Source organism: Columba livia, chromosome 15 (assembly GCF_036013475.1).
Source record: "Columba livia isolate bColLiv1 breed racing homer chromosome 15, bColLiv1.pat.W.v2, whole genome shotgun sequence".
NCBI lineage: Eukaryota > Metazoa > Chordata > Aves > Columbiformes > Columbidae > Columba > Columba livia.
In genome coordinates, this window is record NC_088616.1 from 13,554,427 (window position 1) to 13,567,469 (window position 13,043).

Sequence of the window (13,043 nt, forward strand, 5' to 3'; positions counted from 1 at the left end):
CATCACGACAAAATTTAAGGCCCACACTGCTGTAGCGGAGGGAGGACTTTCCTCTTCTCTCACTTATTTAGCAGTGAGGGCTGGTGTGGAACACCTTTTGTGAAAGTTGGGGACGGGTTGTGGGTGTCTGCAGTGCTGAAGTGACCTGTTGGAGGTGAGCCGGGATGCTGGGACAGGTCATGTCCTGTCTGCTCCCTGGGCTGGTTGCTGCCTGCGCATCTGAGCATTCCCCCCTGCTGCTGTCTGAACCCGCCGTGCTCCTGTGTGATCTGCTTGGGCAGAAAGGTGATGTCCTATGGATGGGCAGATCCCCCAAGCTTGGTGCTGGCAGGTAAAGACAATAGTGGGGCTCAAGTCTGCTCTTTTTTCTAAACCAAGAACCCTGTACAGACACATTCATAAACCCCCTGGAGATGTCAGGCCAGAGGTAAGGCATTGAAAAGGGAATTAACATCTGCCAGCACAGCCCTTGCCTCAGTTTCCACCTCATAGAGCAGCCTGGAGGAAAGGCCAGTGCTGATGGTTTAGTTGCTCACAGGTTATCCATCCTCTGCAGCCTGGCTGCTCCTATCCCTGGCTGTGTCTGTCCACGAGCTCTCCCACCCCTCAGCCCCAGTGGGCTCCAGGATGCTGTTCATGACAAAAATGAAGGATGTCTCTGTGCTGAGAAATTTAGGAGGTTAACCTGCAGCAGAATTGGGACCTGACACTTCCCAAGTGGTAAGAGTGAGTCCTAGTTTGGTGTCTAAGGTTGGGCCAGTGATGGTTGGGCTGGAAGGACTGTCCTTGCTGTGAAGGGCTGCTGGGCTCTCCAAGCTCTCTCCAGCCATGTATCCAGCTACCAAGTCCTGGAGGACAAATAAGTTGAGGACAGGTGTGACTTGTCATTTTGACCCCCTCTTCTGTCCTTTTTCACCATTGGGGTTGCATGGCTCTTCTCCAGACACCAGGGTTCCTCCTGGAACCTCCTCTGGTAAAGTTGTGGAGATGGTGCACCAAGGGCTCCTACAACTATCTAACAGGTCTGTGCTGGAGAAAGCCCCTTCTGGCCCCTGGGGTCACCCCTGGTGCCTCTGTCCAGGAGGACATCACTGTATATTAAGGCTGAACTGGTTCTGACCCCAGGCCAGAGATGCTTATGTAAGATATTTACTGTGTGCCCCAAGACCGTCTTGGGAAGGAGCCAATGTGCTGATTAGGTGACGTCTGCTTGGGATGGGGTGGATTTTGCCTCAGAGCATCTGCTCTCTGGTCCAGTGGTCTCGGAGGCGCTGCCCTGAGGTCATTTATGTAAGAAGCTGGCTGGGCCCTTTGGTTGTATTGAGCCCTCTGGGGAAGGCTCTGGGTTACATGAGGCGCCTGTCTGACCCCTGGGATGTCCAGCCCCCATGGGCTCTGCTATGAGCAGCCATTGATCTGCTGGTTGCTGATGCTCTTTTCTCCTTCCTGTCCTAAAATAATCCACCCTGGGAGTAAGAGAAAGGGGAACAGGGCACTGGTGGAGGAGTGAGGAGAGCAGAAAGGGGATTGAAGGTTTGTCGTGGCTGCTATGAGGCCAGGAGAGCTTCCCTTTGCTGTTCCTTTTGGAGCATCCCATGGTAAAAAACCAAACTGTGCTCATCCCAGCTGGCCCGGGATGTGGAGCTAGTGCTGGGCTTATGCACGAGGTCTAGGAAATCCCATCTGATACCCCAAATCCTGCCCCCAAACACCGCAGGTCACAACAGCAACAGATAAGCTTCTTGCCTCCTGCATTGTCCCATATTTTCTGGGCAGGATCCCAGCATGACATAGTCTCTGTCCTGATCTCGGGGTGGTGGCATGCTGAGGGCACAGGGTTTTCCCAAACTGACTCTTTTTGTGCTCTTCCACTGCAGATAAGAACCAGGCTCCCACCTCGGGCCATGGTGTGATGTCCTGGCCAAGTTCTCCCCAAGTATTTGTCCCACAGACCTGGGTTCAACCTCTTTGCATGCAGTGAGGCAGGGCTGGTACCTTTGAAGTCCTAAAAAAAGACTATCATGACCACGTGGAAAATGTACATGCCATACCTAGGGTGGTGTAGGGTCATGTTTTACGGAGGATATGATTGTCTGGGCCACTGTTGCTCGTGATGGAACAAGGACCATCCTCCCTGAGGCAAGCAGTGTGTGTGCGAAGGAGGAGAGAAGCAGAGGAAGAGTCAGAGGAGGATGCTAGGGAGCGATATTCCCTGGGGACCCTGCTGAAACAAGCTCTAATGGGTGAAATTAAGATGAACAGAAAGGGAAAATTTCCTGAGATGTCTTGCAGCCTCCCGAGGGACGCGGTGCAATCCCAGCAGCACGGTCCTCACGGCAAACACCGGGTGGGAGCAAAGCTCAGCACGGGAGCTATGGCCCTGCCACGGGGCAGTGCGTGAGTTTGCAGTGAGCGTGAACCCGCAGTGTGTCACGGGGCTTAGGGACACCAGCGCTGGGATGCGACGGCCGATGCTGGCAGTGTCTGCGTTGTGGCTGGGGCTGGAATCCAGCTGGAAGCTGGACGGAGCAATCCTTTATTAGCAAAATCTGCAGTTTCACTGGCTACAAGTGGCATCTCATTTTGTTGGCTGGCAGAAATACAAATGTCTTTTTTTTTTTTTCCCTGTGCCAGCCGTTCAGGGGGAGAAATGGCTCACCTGCTCGACAGCTTTTCATGGGATGGGCTGTTGCTCCCGGCTGGTGGTTCCTTAGACCCAATCCTGCCTTTGCTTTCATTTTCTGGGAAGCTGGATGTAAAGGTGCTGAGCTCAGGGAGCTGGACCTATTGGGCATGGTGCTGCTCATACCCAGCCTGCGAAGATCTACTCTGCACCCCTGCATGGCAGCGGCTGATTCTTGTCCCCATCAGCACTTTCTGGTCCCGAGGACCTTGTGTATGGTCTCATGAAAGCAGGACAAGGGCTGGCCTCAGCCGCCGTGCTCCTCCTGCCGGCAGCTGGCTCCCTCCCTGCCCTCCCTGAAGCACAGCCAGAACCCAGAGGTGCACAGGGATGCGCGCTATCCTTTTTCCAGATAAATCTATGGCAGTGCCACGGTTCATCGCTCCTTGTGCATGGAGTTCAGCTTCCCTGAGCTATTTCAGTCGTGCTGCCTGCTAACTGCCTGCTGGCATAATCCTTGAGATGCACCGAACGTGGAGACTTGGTCTGAGCATCCATCTTTCCGTCATCCTTGATGTCCTCAGCCACTCTCCCAGGCTGAGATCCCCTGGAAACCCCCATCCTTATCACACAAGTACCTTTTCTTCTGCATCGCGCCAGCACCCCTGTTTTCTCCCCTGCTGGGAGACCATGCAGCCTCTATGAGAGCTCCGGGGGTGAGAGTGATACTCGCAAACCCATGCCGTCCTTCCATCCATCCGCTGCATCCCCTGGCCCATTGTCTTCCCGAAACCCACCAGGACTTGGCCCTTCGCATCGCTGCACCTGCCAACAGTATGGCCTGGCAGAGCCAGCATCCCACGCCAACAGCGATGCCAGTGCCCGGAGCAGATGGCAGCAGCCGGCCGGTCCCTTCCCCACGGCCAGTTTTTCGGTCGTGAGCCTGGTGGCCTCAGTGGGCGGGTGGTGAGATCGGAGCCAGCTCGGCCAGCCGGAGAGTCAGGGGTAACGTGTGTTAATGGCACAGATAATGGCTATTTTTAACTTTGATAGATGAGAGCTTATTTCCTGACTCGGCTCATGTGGCACAGTGGCATGTGTGTTTCTTGATGCATGGGAACAGGGGGACATGGTTGTTTTGGGTCATCACCCAGGGTCAAAAAATGGCCTTTTTAAGAGCAGAGGTGGGAAGGGAGCTGGGAGAGTAGAGCTGGCATCCCACAGGGATGTTCTGCAGCCCCATGGCAGGCTGGCGTGGCTTGAGTTTGGGGTGTCTCGTCTGGATTCTGAGGGGGATGCTGTATCCATCAGCCTTGGGTCTTTCTCAGCTTGTACTTCTGGGTCTTGGCATATTGAGATCTACTGTGGGCCTTGAAGCCTATATCTCCCAGCACCCCATCTAACTCCTGCTGCAAAACCCCCTGGACCAAGCAGGGGAGATTCCCACAGGAACAAACCCATGCCTTGGCATGCAGAATTTGTGAACAACCCCGCACCTTTTGGGGTTCAGCAAAACCAGGTTGCTTGAAATCCCGTCCGCTCCAGCTATGGGGATTTTGTAGGGTCTGGAGGATGGCAGGTTGTGTCCCAGGGCCAGACTGCTCACCACAGGATGGGGATCACGTCATGGTGGTGGCACTTTGTTCAAGCAGCCCTGTGCGATGGGTGACTTAGCAGGTTTCCCCAGCCCTGCTCCTCCCTCGCCTCCCCCTTGGCCTCTTCCTCCAGGAGCCCTGACACTAATGCAGCGCGAGTGCGGGATTTATGGGCGGCAGCCCTCCAATCGGGCCATCCGTCTTGATTAAATTAGCCCTAATGGCTCTGCGCTGAGATGCTCACAGTCCTGCGCAGTCGTGTTGCAGGAAGAGACCCGCTGGAGACCCCGCTGGGGTGCACCCCCAGCCCTGTTTCACCCTCTCGCCCTCCTTTCCTCGCTTCGACAGCTCTCGAGCAAACTGCCAAGGCTGGTCTGGCTGCAGGGTGAGGACAGATCCTGACCTGAGCTGTTCCTCAGGCAAGACCCCCTGGGTCATGGGGCTCCTTGAGGCTGCAGTCCTGCACCCACAGACTGTGCTGAGGGTGATGGGCTCTCTCAGCACTCTCTCCACAGCTCTCCCCAGCCCTGGTGCAGCAGTGCCCAGAGCCGATGGCAAAAACATGGGGATCCTCTCTGCTCCCCTGGTGGGTTGGGTGAATCCCAAGGCTTGCCAGGATGGAAATCCCAGGCTATTTTATTTGTGTTTCCCATAGCAAACTGGGGAGCGAAGGGTAAATCACCAGCATGACAGGGTGATGAGAACATGAGCCTCAGCAGCTTGGGCTGCCCAGCTCCCTTCGGCCACCCCCAAGGGCTGCAGTCCCCCAGGGTGCCCATGTCTCCCCTTCCCTACAAGCCCCAAACATCTCCCACTTGCTGCTTTGCTGGAGTGACATTCTGCCCATGCAGCTCCAAATTGGCACCATCAGAGCACTGTGTTGGGGTGCAGCAGGCGAGACGGGGATGGGACAGGGGTCCCCACAGCTGTTCCCTCTGCCCCGGAAAGTGCCTCCCTGGCCTGTGGCCAGTGCTGCCCCAGCCCTGCAGCCAATTTCCGGGCTGCCCAGCATGTTAATTATATTTATTGCTGGAGGGAGCTGGGGGGCCGGGTGTGGGGAGCCGGGGGCTGGCACTGGCGTGGGGGGCGGGATTTGGAAAGGTTCCCATGAGTGATGAGCAGTGTGGGTGGCAGGAGGTGAGGAATCCAGGGTGCAAAGGAGTGCCTGATAGGTAGAAGAGAGCAGTATTTTGGGGTTCTGCAGCGCTTTACACCCAGTGTTGGTTAAAATCCAGTATTTGTGGGATGGGTGAGATGGGACAAGCCAACAGGGAGAGGAGTCAGTGCTGTGAGCATCGCCCTGAGATACTCTGGTGTTTGGGAATGGTGAGGAGAAGCACGATGCTTCATCACCATAGTGGGGGGAGGATGGGAGCTGGGGACGAAGAGGGTCACTGCTCGGGGATGCTGCTGAAGGGAGGAGGGAGGGATCGCCGGTCCCAAACCCATGGTGGGAGATGGCAAAGAGTGAAGAGAAGGCTGGGAAGGGATGGGAGGCGATGTGAAAGGGAGATGGGGCAGGTGGGGAGGCAGCTTTTTAATGTGCTGGCGAGCTTTATAGTTTTTATGTGACCTTTTATAGTTTTCATGTCACCTGTTGGCTGTGTGACAGCCAAGCTGAGCGGTGTTGAGCCTGGAGATCTCCTGGCTGTGATTTTTTTTGTGTGTGTTTGTGTGTGAATCCTCAAAAAGGAACAGACAGCAGCCCTGGGATCTTGTGGGCAACCAAGCGTGGAGGAAGTCTAGCAAAAATTACAGATGGTGGCTGGTTTGCATCTTTCTCTGTCTGGAAGCCAGCAGGGTTGTGAGCCCACTGCAGCATCCCCTCTGTGGCGGGGGAAAAGCTGATGGAGCACGGTTTCACATCAACCCTCTCTAAAAAGGCCTCGCTGTTATTAGGACGGAGTGACCTGTAGACACCCAAAGCCTCCCAAAGGCATAAAATAATGCTCACCACCAAGAAATAAAATTGGACTCCCATCAAGCTTAAGGAAAAAAAAAATCCCCACCCGCAATAAAAAGAAGTGGCTTCAATGCCCAGCCCTCCCTCTGCCCCCGACTCCTCTCTGCATGCAGACCCCATAAACCAGCCGAAAGTGGAGCGAAGCCCCCGGGGACACAGTCCCCGCCATCGATTTTTCATGGAAGGCGCCCAGAAGGGCCGGTGATGGACTGCGGGGGCCGCAACCCCCCGACCGCAGCAACCGGTGCCCAGGGGGAGTTGAGCTGGATCCGTCGGGAAAGGGCTGCCGCTTCATCACGGTTGTGGCTGTTGGAGCCAGGACGGGGCTAGAGAGAAAAGCAAGCGGAAGCCATCAAGGTGGAGAAGAGGAAGCGAGGAAGAAGAAGGGCCGAAGGACTCAGGCGAAGCAGCCATTAGGAAAGTGCTGATGCGGAGATTCTCTGGTGTCTACGGGCAGAGTTGGAGGAGTTGCTGTTCACGGACAAAGGCGGTAGGAGGGAGTGGAGCTTTGTAGAAGCCGGAGCTTGTCTCACTGGGTGTCTGTGTTTCATTCCCTGTCAAAAAGGCTGGGAGCTGAGCGGGGGGGGGGGGGGGGTGGTGGAAAGAAAAAAGGCAGGGAAGCGGCGAGCTGCAGCGCTCGCTCCGGATCAGATAGCGAGAAAACCAATAGCAGAGAGAAAAAAAAAATAGAAAACCAACCCACACCAACCAACCAACCCACCCACCCTCCACGCTGAGCTGAAACAGCAGGTCCCTGCCAACTCCACCGCAGGCAGCCAGCCGGGAAGACGCGCACCCTCCCCGGGCAGGAGCGGAGTTGAGCCCCGAGGATATTTGATGACACTTTGGCGACAATGGGTCCCCCAGCATCTTCCAGAGCCCATTTGAGGGTGAAGGCTCTGAAAGCGCAGAGGGAGTTTGAAGCTAAATTCACCTGAGTCTGGATCTCTTGGTCACTGGGATTTATCTATTTTTTTTTTTTTTATCCAGGAGGAAACTGAACCAAGAAAAAAAAGGTGTTGGTTTTGGTCCTTTTTTTTCTATCTCCCCCCCTCCCCCCCTTTTTTTAAATTTTTATTTTATTTCTTTTGGAAGAAGATATATTTTTTCCCCTGTGGTTGGAATGGAGGGGTTGGGTCTGTGCCTAAGAAGCAGCAACCGAACGTCGGTCCTGGGAGAAACCCGAATGGATCTGGGGTCCCTCTCCAGCTAACTCTCCAGGACCCGCAGCCCCACGGCTGGGGGGGGCTGGATGCAGTGAGAGGTAAGTGACAGCACCACAGCTTCTCCGGCTCCGTCTTAATCCCAAGTCAGAGGCAAAAACAGCAGTCTCATAGTGAGTCAATCACTTCCACCTATTGCAGCCCTAATGGAGAAATAAGACGGGGAAGTTTCGCAGCAGCAGCTTTAGTGGTGAAGTTCCCCCTGTCCCTCAGCCCTGTACCCGAAATGCCAGGTTTGGTGGTGGGGTGAATTTTGCAAAGCTGACCGGTGTCACCGTGCCAATGCCGTGGGTCCCCTCCCTGTGTGGCGAGGGTTTGCTGCTGCTTTTCGGGGAGCGCCGGTGCCATGCGGGGCTCCCGCTTGTTTCCCCCAGCCCGCTCGCTTTCTCGGCCAAAACTTTTGCACATTGGATTTTTTTTGGCCATGCCCATGCGGGGTTATGCCCTTATGCACGTGCATATATATGTATACACGCCTGCGTGCGATGCACGCTTGTGTGACCCCCCCAGTCCCCATCTACCCATACTGTGGGTCATGCCTGGGCTGAGCCTTGGAACTTGTTGGGGTAAAATGTGCTTCGAAGGCAAACTGCAAAACGTGGGGGGGGGAAAAGCAAAGCAAGCTGGAGACAACAGCAGCAGCAGCAGCATAATTGCATCACTGTAATAGTATCGGCGCTGAGCGGGAGCCAGGCGAGTAAAAATTGTCCAGAAAATGAGCTGTACTAAAGTGCCTCCAGTTAGGAGCACCTGCACGCCTTCACTGGGTGCTGGAGGCTATTTGTATTTTTAGAAGTCTCTCTTAATTATAGAGCAAAGAGTGTTAGAGAGAAGATGGTGCGTATTTAGCAGCATTCGTTCCCGGACGGTTTTGCAGCAAATATGAGCACAAAATCACCAAAAATGGGTTTTTCTTCCCCCTGCTCTTGTGATTTTGAACCACCTGTTTTGCAGTGGTGTTGGCAATCGAGGGCTGGATCTTTTCTTTCCTGTTCTTAGAAAGCGTAGCGATGGTTTTGCTTGTGTCTAAGAAAAGATGGGAAGCGACCCGCTGCCTTCCCACAACCCCACTCTGCACCCCAAATCAATCCCAATCTCATTAAGGGCTCCCAGCTTGGGGGTGACACTGGTGGGGACAGGGGACACATGTGCTGGTGCTGGGTCTCCTGCAGGCACCAAAGAGCCGGGGTTGTTTTATAGCTCGCAATAAAAAAAAACCCAAAATCTATACAAAAAAAACCCCACCAAAACAAACCCTGCAACAGCGCGTTTTGCTTCTGTAAAGCTTCTTCCCCTCGTCCCCTTCTCTGCAAAACTTTCCGAGGCCTTTTGTTCTGAACAGCAGGTGAAATTCCCTTTGTGTGAGCACAAAGCAATGAAGCCACCAGAAAATAATGAAAACAAGACTTAAAAAATAATTTAAAAATCCTTGCCTGCTCCTTTCAGGCCTGGAATAACAGCGACTATTCCTGAACACGCTGGAGATGTTTAATGAAACAACGGCTTTGCCGGGGAAGGCACCTTAAAGGCCACTTTATTTCTTGCCTCTGATCTGCGACATACTTTGAAATCCTGTATTGCCTCTGTTGCTCTTTACCCGAAAGCCTTGCTGTACCTACCAAGTCAAGGAGGATTTTTTTCTGAGCCCTGAGATGACCCCGGGGACTACGGTGAGTCCCCCAGGACCTGACGGGGTGGGATGGCAGCGGTTCCCCGGCCGCACGGCACGGTGCCGTGATGCTCCGGGCATGGCCGCTGTTTGCCATGGGTTCCCCCCTCTCTCCCTGCTGTAGATAAACTTTGGAGGAGCTGTCAGGGAAACTGCATGGCGAGCTTAAACTTGATGTTTTCTCCCCACTCGGCATCAGGTTTTGGGGTGTAAATGTGCTTGAGAGACATGGGAACCTCATCCAACCTCTGTGCCGGGGGAAAAGGGGACGAGGTAGCAGTTTTTCGAGGATGCTATCTCTACAAAGAGCAAGAGCGCCGTCACGATGAGGGATTGCTGGGGGGATGGATCTGTCCCCCTTTCTTGTCACCACTCGGGTGTGTGACACATGGAGCGGGCACCTTATGTAAGCGATGATGGCAGCTCTGGCCATGTCGTGCTATCCTCCTCCGCCACTGCCGGGCCCTGCGCAGCCTTGGTCATCTCCTTTAGCCCCCATTCTGGGGGTTCCCTCAGGGTGCAGGTGCTGCATCCCCATGGGGGGAGCAGAATCCCCCCCAACAGCCAGGGGGTCCAGGCTGGCGAATGGCTCCAAGCCCAGAGGTCTGTCTGTGGTTTCTGCAGAGTTCACGGCTACATCTTTCCTGGCACCGGTTTTGGGGTCCCCAGCCCTGGAGAGGTGGCACCTGGGCTCAAGCCCATTTCCATGCTCTTCCGTGCCCCTTGGCTGAGGCCCAGCATGGTTTGGGTTTGATAGCGCAGGGCAAGGGTTGGCTCTTGTGTGCGAGAAGGGGGAACCCAGTCCAGCTCGCACCCGTTCCTCCTGCTGCCAACTTGCTGCAGGAGCTGAGAATTATCCTCCAAGCATGCAGATACTGGCTGGTGAAGGACCTATGTCCCTGTTCCAGACCATGAACCTGTCCCCCTGTCCTTCCTGTGGCCCCCCAGATGCCCCAGTGCCTACCCACCTGGTTGCCCTGTACCCAACACGCCTGAAATGGAGGAAAGGTGAGAAAAAATGAGCATTAAGGGGCTCAGAAAGCCCCTGTGCCTTTGGGAGCAGAGCACAGTGGGTATCTCACCACCCTGGCCCCATTCCTGAGCTGGGGTAGAAGGGAGACAGATGAGGGAAACTGAGGCAGGGCCTGTGACTCCCCATGGGGACCAGGTACCAGGGTCCCTCTGGGTGGGGATGAGGAGAGGGGACATTACCAGCCCCTCAAATACCCCAGGTGACTGGGAGAGTGCTGGTGCTGCTGCCCCCACAGCTATGGGTGACTGTGGGCCTGTCACCTTGCTGGGACATGCCCCTCTTTCCCCATTCCTGGCTTGTTCCATTGTTCTAGCTCCGTCCTTTGGTCCCAGCTCGATCCCGATTCCCAGCTCCCTCCCTCGTTCCCAGCTTGTGGCGAGGCAGGACTGCCGGTGGGCGATGGTTTTTTGCAAAGCTCGTTCAGATTCCCCGGTTGGACTTTTGAAGCATCTGCTATCACTATCTCAGTGTCATTATGAATTAATTAACATTAATTCCTTGTTCTGGTATCTCCTATTGCTGGGAGCCTTAGCCTGAGCTTTTTTCCCCCCACCTCCAAACAGAAATGGCCAGATCCAGACTGTGCCTGGTAAAAAGCCAGAGAAAAGCCGTGTAGTTGGGGGGGCCGTGGGCTCTCCCCATTGCTGTCCCCATTCCCCATTGTGGCAGGGGATGCTGCCAGGCCCCTGCCAGTCCTTTAGCCAGGGTAGGGCTTGATCCTGGGGGCAGTCCCGGTGCTGCCGGCGCTGCCCACCCACTCGCCATGCCACTGGCACAGATGATGCCAGCTGTGCCACCCCTCACCTCCACTTCCCTGAAGGGTTGTGGGGCAGATGATGCTGGGGCTGTCCCTCAGGGGAAAGATGTGCCCTCAGCTCTGGGGAGCCTTGATCCTGGCTCCATGGCCTGGGGGATGCTGACCCAGGGATGCTGAACCTTTAGAGGTGCGGGGATGGGGATGTAGCCGTGGCAGGTGGATCCAGGTTGGGAAAGGGGTTGGGATCTTTTCCCTGCCTGTGTTTATCCTGCTCCGTGAGTCACCCCGAGAGAGTCACAACCCAGGAATCACCTGGCCACCCAGCTCTGTCCCTGTGCTCTCACTTGTGCGGTTGGGCCCTGGTAAAGTCACGGCTGAGTGCTCCAGAAGGACTCAGTGGGATGTGGGTGCAGCACCTGCCACCTCCCAGCCCCATCCCATGCCATTCCTGCCCCACTCCCTGTCCCACAGCAGCTCAACCCTCCTGCACATTTATGTCCCTCTGCTGCTGCCACATGCTACCACTGTCTGCCCCATGGCAGGGCCACAGCCACCCCCGGGGCCACCCCAGGACCCCCTGTGCCCCTTGCAGCATGTGCTGGGTCGATGTGGGGTCCCCCCCATACTCTGTGAGCTGCAGGGCTGAGTTGGGGTGGGGGTGGCAGTGGCAGCCCCTGGGTGGGATGGGGGGATAACCCTGGTGTCCTACATCCCTGGAGCCTGGTTCGGGCTTACGTAACGGCCGTGCTGCAGTCTGCTCTGCTCAGCCACCGGTGCCACCGGCAGAGCTGCAGCGCGGAGCCCAGCTCCCTGGATGTCTGCATTTTGGGGAGAAGGGGGAGGGAAGGGGACAGTTAGGGGACAGGTGAGTTCCAGGGGGTGGCCAAGACCTGGAGGGGGTGGTTCACGGGGTGGACTGGGTGTCTGCTCCCAGTCCGATCTGTCCGGTGACCTTGGGAGCTGAAATCCCCCCGGGGTGTCAGCGCCCTGTGGAAGGAGGGGCTGCGGAGTGGGGAGCGGAGGGAGCCCTGTCCCGGCCCTAAATGAGAGGTCAGGTTAGAGACCCTGCTGGCATCGTCTGCCAACCACACTCCCACCTCTACCCTCCTCAGAGAGCGTAGCCCTGCTGTGCAGATGGGGAAACTGAGGCAGGGGTTGTGATTCCACGTGGGGAGCAGGTACCAGGGTCCTGCTGGATAGGGAGGAGAGATGGGACATTACCAGCCCCTCAAATAGCCCCCAGCTGGAGATGTCCTGGTCCAGGTTGTGCTCTGCCCCCAGAGCCGGTGTCCCTGATGCGTCTGGCATGCGGGTACAAGGACTTGCTGGTGCTTGGTGCAGCATCCTTGCAGGGAGCTGGAGCTTGTCTCACACGCCATGACCTGGTGACATGAGACAGGGGATAGCAGGCTGGGTGCAGCACCCTTGCTACCCCCAGCTTGAGTCCCCAGGGAAGCACAGGGTGCCAGAGCAGGGAGCCGGGGGTAGAGACCTCACCGGCAGGTCGTGCCGAAGCTGTGGTCTGATGGGGAACCAGCATGTCACCATGCCTTGTTGTGAGTTCCCAGTGCAAAAATGTGATGTCACCCACCAGTGAGAGCCAGGACTCCCGGCAGGGTCCCTGAGACTGCCACCCTCCCTCTCCCCCTTTGCCCCTTGTTCCCAGGCTTGGCTGGTGTTTCTCCTTGGGCTGGGTGGGACAGAGCTCAGGGGGTGCCCAGCAACCTCTGACATGTCACCAAGCCCACTGGCACCCCCTGGGCACTCCCGCCAGCCCCAGCACCAGCGGTGCACGGCACAGGGACCCTGCGCCCCAAAGCGGGGGGGAACTGAGGACACTGGTGAGCTCATCCCTCATCCCGGGCCGGGAAAATCATTGCATTGTGCTCACTGTGAGAGGCTCAAAGGCCTTTGGTTCCCTTTTAGGACACAGCTGGAAAGGAGCCACCGTAAAAAAATGCCAGGAAAAATAAGTCTTCAGTAGTGGCTACTTTCTTCATGGGTTTGGAGGGATCCAGATGCAGATCCCTCACCTTGGGGAGCCCTTTGGGGACCCCCCAGTGCTCAGCCTGCAGGGATAAGCCTCCTGCAGCGCTGGGCAGTCAGTGCTGCATCAAGCCTTTCTCTTCTGAAATGCCAAATCCGGGTGATTCAGGTGTTCGGGGAAGGGGTGTTGGGTG

General features: G+C 56.2%; 1 protein-coding gene across 3 annotated transcripts in view; it reads left to right on the forward strand.

The window, feature by feature from the left end:
* LOC102085318 (ATP-sensitive inward rectifier potassium channel 12) overlaps positions 1-13,043 on the forward strand; it is a 56,165-nt gene that overhangs the window by 11,319 nt on the left and 31,803 nt on the right. Inside the window, exons 1-2 of one of the 3 annotated variants that reach the window (XM_021290468.2) lie at positions 6,427-7,445; positions 8,851-9,074. The exons of 1 other annotated variant lie outside the window; for it this stretch is intronic. The gene's annotated coding sequence lies outside the window, so the exon portion shown is untranslated. Of the gene's footprint in view, positions 1-6,426; positions 7,446-8,850; positions 9,075-13,043 lie in introns of those variants that run through there. One more of the 3 variants, XM_005504493.4, reaches the window with a different exon arrangement.